The sequence below is a fragment of the Chrysochloris asiatica genome, unplaced genomic scaffold (assembly GCF_000296735.1).
Source record: "Chrysochloris asiatica unplaced genomic scaffold, ChrAsi1.0 scaffold00679, whole genome shotgun sequence".
NCBI classification, from domain to species: Eukaryota; Metazoa; Chordata; class Mammalia; order Afrosoricida; family Chrysochloridae; genus Chrysochloris; species Chrysochloris asiatica.
Genome location: NW_006409197.1, coordinates 38,485 through 50,220, shown reverse-complemented (window position 1 = coordinate 50,220; position 11,736 = coordinate 38,485). Strand labels below are relative to the sequence as shown.

The 11,736-nt window shown below is 43.3% G+C and overlaps 1 pseudogene; it reads right to left on the bottom strand.

The window, feature by feature from the left end:
* Positions 1 to 648: 648 nt before the first annotated feature.
* Positions 649 to 4,393, bottom strand: LOC102824214 (annotated as a pseudogene).
* Between the last annotated feature and the right edge of the window lie 7,343 nt (positions 4,394 to 11,736).

The following is an 11,736-nucleotide window of genomic DNA, read 5'->3' as shown; positions in this document are numbered from 1 at the left end:
TTGTTCACAGCCATAAAGATAGAATTGGAATTGGACACAAACTGAAGAGATCAGTTCATTGTCTTAAAAAATAGGAAGTTGTTTGGTGCCATCGACGTGGCTGTCATGGATAGTGACCCTGTGCACAACAAAACAAAACTGATGTTAATGAGCAGGCTTCAAAAAGATCTTGTAAAAATGTAACTAAAACATCATGAAAGTTCTCCACTAACTTTTTTTTTCTCATCTTAGAGAGCATTTATTAACCTGATTGTTTACTACTTTTTAGACTCTAGATTCTAGACTCTGAGCCCAAATGGGAATTTTCTCAATGTTTTGATTAACTGACATGATGGTGGGAATCACCCAGAAAAGTAAGAACTCATTTTATTTTCTTGAATTTCATATTTAAACTTTCGTTAAAAAAAACAAACAAAGCACAATCTCTTGTAGCTAGAGATACAAGGTGGTGGTTTTCCTTCTAGGAATAATAATTTTCCTCTCTCTGAGATGTCATTCTCTGCAGGTAGGGACTGGGGGACAGGAGGCTGAAACCTTAACAGGCTGCAGTCTTTCTTGGAACAAAGCTAACATCAGTCACCACCAGACCATCATCACAGCCACACTTCCAGACATGCTGAACAACTCTCTTCAAGGAGGTGATCACTCTTAGTGACAGCTGGTTCCAAATATGATGGTTAAACTTTCAAGGTCTTCATTCTTTAAATGTAATTCTTCAAGGAGAGTGACTATAAACTGTGTAAACACCACGTTTTCCTGAGAATGCTTCTGAGTACCAAGAATTGGGGTCAGTCTGAAACAACCAGAAACAAATTATAGCAACACCACAGCAATTCAGGTGCACTCTGCTGCTTTGTGTATAATATTTTTATTTGTTAATCTGAAAGTTCAGACAAGATTTTTAAGTTGTGTGTAAATATCTCCTAATGTAATCTGAAGAGGTCCCAAAAGTCCAGGCAATATTTTGCTCAGTTTTTCTAGTATGATGCATTTTCTAATCTGATTCTGAGAACTTGAATCTATCAATGGAAAGGTAGGATCATGCTTTTCTGAGACTTGTGATTTGGTGGATTCTTCATTCAAAACATATTATCCTCTATAAAACTCCCTGATCCTTAAATTTAATGTTTCAGTTTCTTTTTCCAAGTTCTCATAATTTGGCAATGGCTTAATGGCTGTATCTGAAACTCTGAAAGGCAAAGCCTCATCCAAGCTATTCTGAGATTCCCTCAAGGACTGATTCAGGGTTTAAGTCATCTTCATCAAGTTCTTCTGTTTCAGTCAGAGGGGCTGAAAGGGGTTTCAGACACACAGATGCATAATTCTGACCATACAAAAACCTCAAGTTTCTTCTGTCTTCCACTCAATCAAAGTCTCCTTCAGGACTTTAAGTAAGTTTGGCTTTGCAAATTCAAAACAAACTTGCACTGAACTAGAGGTTGACCTAGAAACTTGGTTTGATTTGGCAAATTTCCTCTTAAAATAATCTGAACTTTTCTTACTTATGCCTACTAGAGTTATTTCTGAGCTATTGTATCTATTTTCAGAATTTTCTGAAGTTTGTAATTTTTCTTGCACAGGACTATTTGAAGAAATCGAACTGTTTACATTTTGTAAAGAGAGTACATTAGCAGCTTTGTCCTGACTATCTAATCTGCAATTGTCTAACTGCTCAGCAACATCTACTATTGCCTGTTCTTCATCTTTGAGTTTGGAGTTAAATTTGTGACCAATTTTCTTTTTCGTTATGCTACTTTTGTGCAGCTGTGGCAATATACCCACTGCCTTTGGGTTGTTTCCTGGGAGAATGGAGGAAACAAAGTCTTGCTCATTATGACTGCTACTATCACTATGAATGCTAGAAGAACTAGATCCAAACTGCTTTTCAGAATGGCCAGAATTGTTGATATCTGACATTTTAATGGCCTGGCCGCATAACTGCACTTCTTCCCCAGAATGGCCACTTTGTCCTTCTTTTAGCAGCTGAAAATCAGGATGTCTTTCTTCTTCTCCTTGAATCCACACTGGAGTCTTGGGAATCTGTGTTTGAAAAAACTTAGATGCTTTATAATAAAAATTGCTGCAAAATGACTTTCTTTCAGTAGTATCATATACTTTATTTGTTTTGGTAGAAATTTTATATTTCTGTTTTGGTATAATTCCCAGCTGCTTCTGATATAAAGGATAACCGCAGAGTTTGCTAATAGGACGCTCATCCACGACATCATTGTAGTGAGCGGATGTGATGAACTTTCCACACTCCACTAGGAATTCTTCTGTAATATTCTCTTCTAAGAGCTGTTCAACGCTACACAGAGCTTTTCTCTCAAATTCAATCTTCTTTCTCACAGCTGCTTCCAGTTCTGCTTTCCTCTTGGAAATATCTTGTTTCGAGGCGTTTGTCTGTTTAGCACCTGTGGCCTTATGGGAGGCACCCGGATCCTGGGCCTTGCAGCCGGGTAGCAGCTGCCATGGGCTGCCAAAAGAACCAATAGATCTGTGTTGGAAGAAGTGCAGTCAGAGTGCTTCTTGGAGGCCAGGATGGCCAACCTTCGTCTATCATATTTCTGACATATTGTCAGGAGGGAACATTTGCTTGAGAAGGACATCATGTTTGATAGGGTGGAGGGTCAGAGAAAAAAATGGAAGACCTCCAATGAGATGGACTGGCCAAGTGGCAGCATCCATAGACTCAAGTGTGGCTACAGTAGTGAGGTTGGCCCAGGATCGGGCAGTGTTTCATTCTGTTATGCATAAGATCGCTATGAATACGTACCGACTCAAAGGCATCTAACAACAACATTAAGTGCCTGTGATTTGGTTCCAACTCATAGTGACCTCTGTCGGGTTTCTGAGGAACACTTGTTGGTTTTGAACTGCTAACCTTCTGGTTGGTTGTCCAGTGCTAATCCTACCTACAGTGTCACACCAACTCTCCAAATGTTAAATAGAACATCCCAAATAAAACGACTGATATAATTTGTGTGAGAACCAGGCAGGATTAGCTTTATGATGATCTGAATGTTCATTGACATAATATTCCCCTAACCCAGAACATGATAAATAACAATGAAAAAACGCCTACGCTTACAGGGGACTTGCCATCATTTTGCTGCTACAATATTTACAAATGATTCCCAAAGACTTATCTGATTTGTTACCTTGGCTTCCTATTAGGGTCATAGAGATGACATTGAAACAGTATTTTACAAGAGAATGGGGAATGAAGAAGTGTGTGGCTCATCTTCACCAACCCACTGCCAGCGAGCCGATACTGACTCAGGAACCCTAGACAGGCTTTCTGAGAGTGTTAATATTTACTGGAGCAGACAGCGTCACCTTTCTCCTCCTGAGGGGCTAGTGGTTTTGAACTATCGACCTCAATGTGTAACTCCGCAGTCTCCACCTGCTTGAAAAATAAATCCTATTTAAGCCATTTTCCATTTCTAAGGATGAAAACTTCTCAGCTGTCAATAAATGTGGCCTACACAACTCTTGTATTACATTAGGCAAATCTGCTGCACAAGACCTCTTTAAAGTGTTAAGGAGCAAAGATGTCAGCTTGAAGACTTAGGTGCGCCTGACCCAAGTCAGGTATTTTCAGTAACCTCATATGCATGCGAAAGCTGGACAGTGAATAAGGAAGACTGTAGAAGAACTGATGCTTTTAAGTTATGGTGTTGGAGACTATTGAATGCGCCATGGGTTGTCAATCAAAAGAACCAACAAATCTGTGTTGGAAGAAGTGCAGCCAGAGTGCTCTTCGGAGGCCAGGATGGCCAACCTTCATCTCTCATACTTCGGACATATTGTCAGGAGGGACCAGTAGGTGGAGAAGGATATCATGTTTGGTAAGGTGGAGGGTCAGAGAAAAAGAGGAAGACCCCCAGCGAGATGGATTGGCCAAGTGGCAGCATCCATGGGCTCAAGCGTGGCAACAATTGTGAGGTTGGCCCAGGATCGGGCCGTGTTTGTTTCTGTGGCGCTGAGTATCTGAAATTGTTTCAAGCTTGCACTTGAACTAGGTAGGAAGCAGCTCTAATCTCTACATACCATAGACTTGCAGGTGGATGAAAAGGAAGAACTCTAGGAGGAAAGCAGTGTTGGGACTGAGGGAGCCTCAAGCCCCGCCTCTCACAACACCAGGCTCCGCCTCTGCCATCGTGTACAGCCTGCTGGGCAGGCACCGCCCTTCCGGTCTACGCCCCGCCTCTCCCACACCGCCCATTGACGCCATTTCCTGTCGCCGTGGAGGCAGAGGTGCAGCGGTTTCCCGTGAGGGTGAGTGAGTCTTGAGTCTTGAACCCGCCAGTCGCGCCCGCTGCAGGGCTGCTCTTCCTCTCCCGGGCCCGGGGTTCCCTGCCAACGTTAAAGTGCCCAGTCTCCGTCCCATCGCGTCTTCCCTGCGTCGTTGTGTTCCTCCGTGGCGGTCCTGGATGCACATCCGTTTCCGGTGACCATCGCTCGGCCTGTCCCCTTCAGGCCTGTGACCCGCGTCCTCCCTTTTCCTACTTGGGGCCCTTCCGCGAGTCCTCCCCACCTGGTCCCCTGTCCCCAACTTTGTCTTTTCAAGCTGACCTTTGAAATTTTCTATTCAGCTCTTTTACCTCCTCATTTTTTCCACTTGCTTAGCATCTCTATGCTGGAGAGCAAGTTTCTGAGTCTCTCCTGGCGTCCATTTTGGTCTTTACCTTCTTTCTTGTCTTCTTAAGGACCTTTTGCTTTCTTCCTGTATACTGTTCTTGATGTCATCCCACAACTTTTCTGGTCTTCAGTCTTTAATGTCTAGTCCATCAAATCTGTTCTTGAAATGATCTCTAAATTAAGGTGGGATATGTTCAAGATCATATTTAGGCTCTTGTGAACTTGTTTTCATTTTCTTTGGCTTCAGTCTGAACTTGTATGTAGCCACTAATGGTCTGTTGCACAATCTGTCCCTGGCCTTATTTTGGCTACTGATATGGAGCTTTTCCATTGTCTCTTCCCACAGATGTAGTCAATTCGAGTTCTATTTATTCCTTCTGATGAGGTCTTTGTGTATACTTGTGTTTTATGTTGTTTAAAAAGGTATTTGCAATATAGAAGCCATTGATCTTGCAAAATTCTGTTATGCGATCTCCAGCATCATTTCTATTACCAAGGCCATATTTTCCAAGAACTGATCTTTCCTCTTTGTTTCCAGCCTTTGCATTCCTATCGGCAGTAATGATCAATACATCTTAATTGCATGTTTGGTCAGTTTCATACTGAAGAAGTTGATTGAATTCTTCATTTTCATCATCACAGACTGTAGCGGTTGCTGTGAAAATTTAAATAATGGTAGCATTAATAGGCCATCGTTGTAAGCATTTACATATTATCCTATCACAGACAGTAGTGTACTTCAAGACGTATCTTGATTTTTTTTTTTTTGATGATGATAATGACAGTGTCGTTGTTTGTCTTAAATTTGTTGTTCCTGTCATAGTAAACCATGTGATTGTCAGACTTCAAATGGCCAATACCAGTCCATTTCAGCTCTCTAATGCCTAGGATATCAATATTTATGTTTATTTCATTTTTGACAACTTCCAGTTTTCCTAAATTCATACTTTGTACATTCCATATTCTGATTATTAATGGATTTTTAGAACTGTTTCTCTTTATTTTTAGTTGGGCCCCCTCAGCCAATAAAGGTCCCAAAGATTGTACTCCATTTACGTCATCACAGTCAAGGCTACTATGAGGAGACAGCTTTCTCCCTGTTGTATTTTAAGTATCTTCTGACCTGAGGGGCTCATCATCCAGCACTATATCTGACAATATTTTGGTACTCTTCATCATGTTTCAATGGAGTCCTGGCATGTTGCTGTGGGTTAATGCACTGGACTGCAAAGTTGGTTTGAACAACAAGGACGGAGGTTCGAGCTCACCAGACGCTCCTTGAAACCCTATAGAGGGTCTTTCTAAGTCGGAACCGACTCGATGGCACTAACAACAATGTCAAGCTTAATTATTGACTATTCTGATGTTGACAATGTTTCACTGCTATACACAAGGTTTTCATTGACTAAATAGTCCCCAGCAGTCCTTCTCTCCTCCTTAGTTTGTTTTCATCTGGAAGCTGAGCTGAAATCTGTCCACCGTGGGTGGCCCTGTTGGGTGTTCAAAATACCTGTGGCATAGTTACCAGAATCACAGCAACACGCAAACCCCCACAGGACGACAAACTGGCAGATGAGTGTCAGACTTAAAACTTAGTCTGCTATATGTGGTCAAACCTTTAATTAAGTCACTCCTAATATGATTGCTTTATTGATTCTGTGTGCAAAGGCTTCGGAGTGTGTGGTTCCTGACAAGCTGTGGGCCACACTGTGCAAAATGAATATCCTGGAACACTTCATTGTCCTCGTGAGCAACCCGTGTTTAGAGCAAGAGGCAGTTGTAAAAGAACACGGAATGGTTTCGAATTAGGAAAGGTCCTGCATTCTGCATCTGCTCTTTTCCCTTGATGGTCCTAGGGTCCTTGGTTTCTGGACTTTAAGATTAACTACTCCCATGTTTTTGTGACAAAACTTTTACAATTGTGACAGTCGCAATTAATCATGATAACAGTTACTCACTATGGAATCATAAGAATCTTATCCCCATCTCTTTTTACGAGACCCATGTAGACAAGATGAAAACTATTCAGTGGAGACTCTTTCCCCACACATTCTTAAACTAAACTCTCTCTTGAAACCTTATAAGCCAGTCACTTCATGTCTTTATCGCGCCTTATTTTAGGTAACCAATGTCTAAGTTGCCCATCCCTATCTACTTTGTGTGCAGAGGTGATATCTCCTCTCAATATCAGCTGATGCTTCACTCTTGGTTCTAGCCCTCTGTAGCTGTGTCCTTGTCCATGGGCTCAGGTGTCCTCAGGTCTCTCCACACTTTCTAACAGCCAGCTGTTCGTCTTCTCTCTGTCATTTCCAAATCAATGGGATTCTATGGACCATGGTTTAACAGCCCATTTCTTCATTGCTGCCGTTCCCCCTTTTCCACTCAACAGTATACCAATGTAGCCGCCAGCAAGCTTACATACCTGCTCATGTGTTCCCTTTTTGAGTTTCAGTCTTAGTGGGGCGTTTATCCTGAAGGAACTTGGTTTCTTGCTTTGATGGCTTCCTGGTGAACAGCTTGCTTATTCTTGTAGCAGCCAATCATACTGCCATTTCTGTTTTGGGGTATTCCCGATGATGTTTCTTTGAAGATGTACCTTCTGTTGCTCTGTAGCTGTTCCTGGCTGGTCTGCTTGTCCTTTCAAGTGGGAATGTCTCACCTCAGAAGGTTCTGGATGGGGCTCAGGATTCCACCTAAGGCCTTATTTCACTGGGAAAGTTCTAGAACCCCTTTTAGGTGTTCCAATCAATTATAGGCTAAAGACGGGCTTACAAATACCTCTTTAAAGTATTGAAGAGCAAAGATGTCAGTTTGAGGACTAAGGTGTATATGACCCATGCCATGATTTTTTAAAAATAACCTCATATACATGTGAAAGTTGGAACGATCAAAGCAGAGCCTAGAGGATCTAATGTATTTAGGTTATCGCGTTGGAGGAGAATATTAAAAGTACTTCCATGGATCACCAAAAGAACAAGCACATCTGTGTTGAAAGGAGGACAGCCAGAATGATCCTTAGATGCCACAATGGCCAGACTTTGTCTCTCATACTTCGGACATATTATCAGGAGTGACCAGTCCCTGAAGGAGGACATTATTGTCCTTGGTTAAGTGGACTGTCAGCCAAAAAGAGGAAGACCCCAAAAGAGATGGATTTGTGCTGAGATAGAAACAGTGGGCTCAACCATAGCAGCAACAGTAAATTGACCCAGGACTGGGCTGTGTTTCGTGTGGTTACTGACAAGGTCGCTATGAGTAAGAATGACCCAGGACTGGGCTGTGTTTCGTGTGGTCACTGACAGAGTCACTATGAGTAAGATTTACTCAGGACTGGGCTATGTTTCGTGTGGTTCCTGACAAGGTCACTATGAGTCAGAACCGAATTGGTGGACCCTAACAGCATAAACAGGAATAATATATTGGCTGGAACTGTGGTTGCTTTAGCAGGGCTGGACCAAATGACTTTGTGGGTCGAACATTCCTCACATCTGGCTGCCTCTCAGGCCCGGGCTGAGGAGACCCCTCTTCTGCGAGGCTTTTGTCTGAAGGAGATGTCTGTGGGGCTGCATGAGGAAAACAGGCTTGTGCTCTCAGATTGGAGTATGCCCTTGAACCCTCTCCTTACTCAACACTGTCTCCTCCTTTCATTTCAGGTCCCAGGTGTGGCGCAGGGAGAGCTGGTCCACGACAGACAGCCATCTGCTTTAACTGTCTGTGTGGACCAGTCATCCAGCCTTCATCTGCCTCTAAACTGCCTTGTGGCTCTGCTACACTCCCGTCCCTCTTCCTGAAGTGCCTTCCTGGGCTTAGAGAGCATATTCACTTAGACTTCCAGAAGCTGGAACTGTCATGGTGAGTAATACAGAGAACTGGGCTATTGTTACTGTCAGAGGTGAGGCTACGTGTGAATTGTTGGGGGACTGTGTGCTGAGGCCTGAGCTTCCCCAGTGAGGTGGTCCGGTGGTGGCAGAGGTGGCCAAGAGGCATCCTGTTTCTTCATATATGTGCTGTTTCAAGCCTTGGATGCCTGGGATCACCTGCCTAGTGTGACTCTTGGGCCTGGGTTCTCTGTGTTGAATGACAGAACGTCCTGAGCAGAACCTTCTGGAGACAGAATAGCTTTGTGTGAGGAGGCCACCGTCCTGGTTCTCAGAGCCGTCCATGTCCCATCCCTGCAGATAGTTTTCTTCTCTCCTCCCCAGGCACTCGAGCCTTTCTGTGCCCTTCTAAAACTGCACTTCTCCCTCTTGCACTATGATGTTGTCAAAAACAGGAGAGTTAGTCACAGAAGGGCCTGACTGTTAATGGAGTCCTGGATGGGGCTTGGTTCCCCTATGAATTCACCAGTGAAGGGATTGCTCAGGACAGTAAGTCCCTCTGGGGCACGTGTGTGGTCTCCAGGTCCATCTGTTTTGGAGGGATGCTCTTTCCTCAGGTGTTCAGATGTGTGAGATGCATGTTTCCCAGTAAGTGTTAGTCCTCACCCCATCTCTGTCTACAGCTGGTGTGTTTTTGGTGTTATTGATGAGTGCCATCAAGGTGGTTCTGACTCAGAACGACCGTGTATAGGGTTTCTCAGGAAATGCGATACCAGCCATCCTCCCATAGCACTGTCAGTAATTCATTGCCATGACCACACGGAACACAGACACGTTACTCACAGTTGTGGGCTGTATCAGAGAAGTGAGCAGGTGACAGGGCACACAGTTCTTCCTGTCAGGACAGCCTCTCTCTGCCGGGCAGTTTTACAGAGCTCTTTCAAGGATACTCATAAATGCTCCCCAGAGCCTCTCTCTGCCGGGTAGCATTACAGAGCTCCTTCAGGGATACTCATAAATTCTCCCCAGAGCCTCTCTCTGCCGGGCAGTGTTGCAGAGATCTTTCAGGGATACTCATAAATGCTCCCCAGGGCACCCCACTCCACCGTAAACCTCAGCCCGAAGTCTCTGTGCCCACGTTCTCTGTGTCAGGAGACCCTGTCCACTAATTAAGTGCCTGGAGGTACCCCACTCGACAAGCAAGCCCACAGTCACCCAGCTTTATTTGTTCCATTAGCTCACAAGCCTAATGTCTGCACCCTGGTATTGTCTTCCTGTCTGTCGTTCATCCATTTCCCCTTGTCTGGTGGTGTGAGAGGGCGACCTGAGCATCAGGGTGAAGGATGATGAGATGTGAATGATGTTTGCTGCCAGTAAACAGTCTCCAGCATCAACATGTGTGCGTTGCATTTTTAAGCCTCACATATAAGCTTGTTTGTGTAATCAGACATGCAGTGGATGTACAGAGTTCTTAGTATGTTGTTGAAGGGACTCCTTGAGAAATGTAAACATGCTTAAAGTTCGTGTCGCTTGTGAAACTGAAAGTGGCTGTTTTCCTAGTCCATGATTTACTCACTTCTTGTGCCATTATGTGTGCTACCATCTCCTCTCATATTACATCTGAGGAATGAAATGGTAAGAAGTTAGCACTGAGCTTTAAATTCAGATATAAATTCACACTTTACCGAATATTGCTGGGAAAGTTGGGCGTTTGAATTTTGTAAACTTTGCATGTCATATATTGTTGTTATGTGGCACTGAGTCCATCTGATTCAGAGAGACCTACTTACTGTAAGGTGTCCGAGGAATGACTAGTGAGTTTGAACCATAGAGTGGGTGGTTTCAAGTGGCCTTGCCGTCCTGTGGTTATCCTACAGCGCCGCACCAGGACTCCAGTAACATTTATATTAGTATATTTTCCCTACCAAGTAGATATTAAAATAATTTTGTCTCAGTGCAAACACTGTAATGCTGAAAATGTGTCTGTAAGACTCATTAACAATCTGCGATATGCAGATGATACAACCTTGCTTGCTGAAAGTGAAGAGTACTTGAAACATTTACTTATGAAGATCAAAGAGCACAGTGTTCGGTATGGATTACATCTCAATGTCAAGAAAACAAAAGTCCTCACCAATGGACCAATAAACAACATTTTTATCAGCGGAGAAATGATCAAAGTTGTCAAGGACTTCATTCTTTTTGGATCAACTATCAACACTCACAGAAGCAGCAGTGAAGACATCAGACGACATATTGCATTGGGCAAATCTGCTACACAGGAACTTTTTTAAAGTATTGAAGAGCAGAGATGTCAGCTTGAGGACCCAAGCCATGGTATTTTCAATAGCCTCATATGGATGCGAAAGCTGGACAGTGAATAAAGAAGATCATAGAAGAATTGATGCCATTGAATTGTGGTGTTGGAGTAGGATACTAAAAGTGCCATGGGCTACCAAAAGAACCAATAGATCTGTTTTGGAAGAAGTGCAGCTAGAGTGCTCCTTAGAGGCCAAGATGGCTAAACTTCGTCTCTCATACTTTGGACATATTGTCAGGAGGGAACACTCATTGTAGAAGGATATGCTTGGTAAGATGGAGGGTTGGAGAAAAAGTGTAAGACCCCCAACGAGATGGATTGGCCAGGTGGCAGCATCGATGGACTCAAGTGTGGCAGCTGTAGTGAGGTTGGCTCAGGATAGAACATTGTTTCGTTCTGTGCATGGGGTCACTATGAGTTGATTCCGACTCGATGGCACCTCACAACAACAACTACATCTGTCCTCTGAAATTTTGTTATTCACCATACTTACCTCTTTATTTCTTCCATTTGCTTTAGCATCTCTGGGCTGGCGGTCAAATTTCAGAATCTCTTCTTGAATCCAGATTTGGTTTTTCTGTCATTGTGCTTTCTTCCTGTATGATGTTCTTGATGTCATCCTACAACTCTTCTGGTCTTCACTCAGTAGTTCAGTTACTAGTGTCTAATGCATCAAATGTATTCTTGAGATGATCGCTAAACTCCGGTGCAGTATGTTCAAGGTCATATTTTGGTTCTCATGGACTTGTTTTCATTTTTGCAGCTTCAGCCAGTACTTGCATTTGAGTAATTGAGGATCTATTCCACAGTCTGCTCCTGATCTTGTTTTGCGTGATGACCTTGTTTTGCTCTTCCTCCTTCTCTTTCCACAGATACAGCCTATTTCATGACTGTGTATTCCATATGGTGAGGTCAGTGTGTGTAGTAGTCTTTATGTTGTTTAAGTAAGGTTTT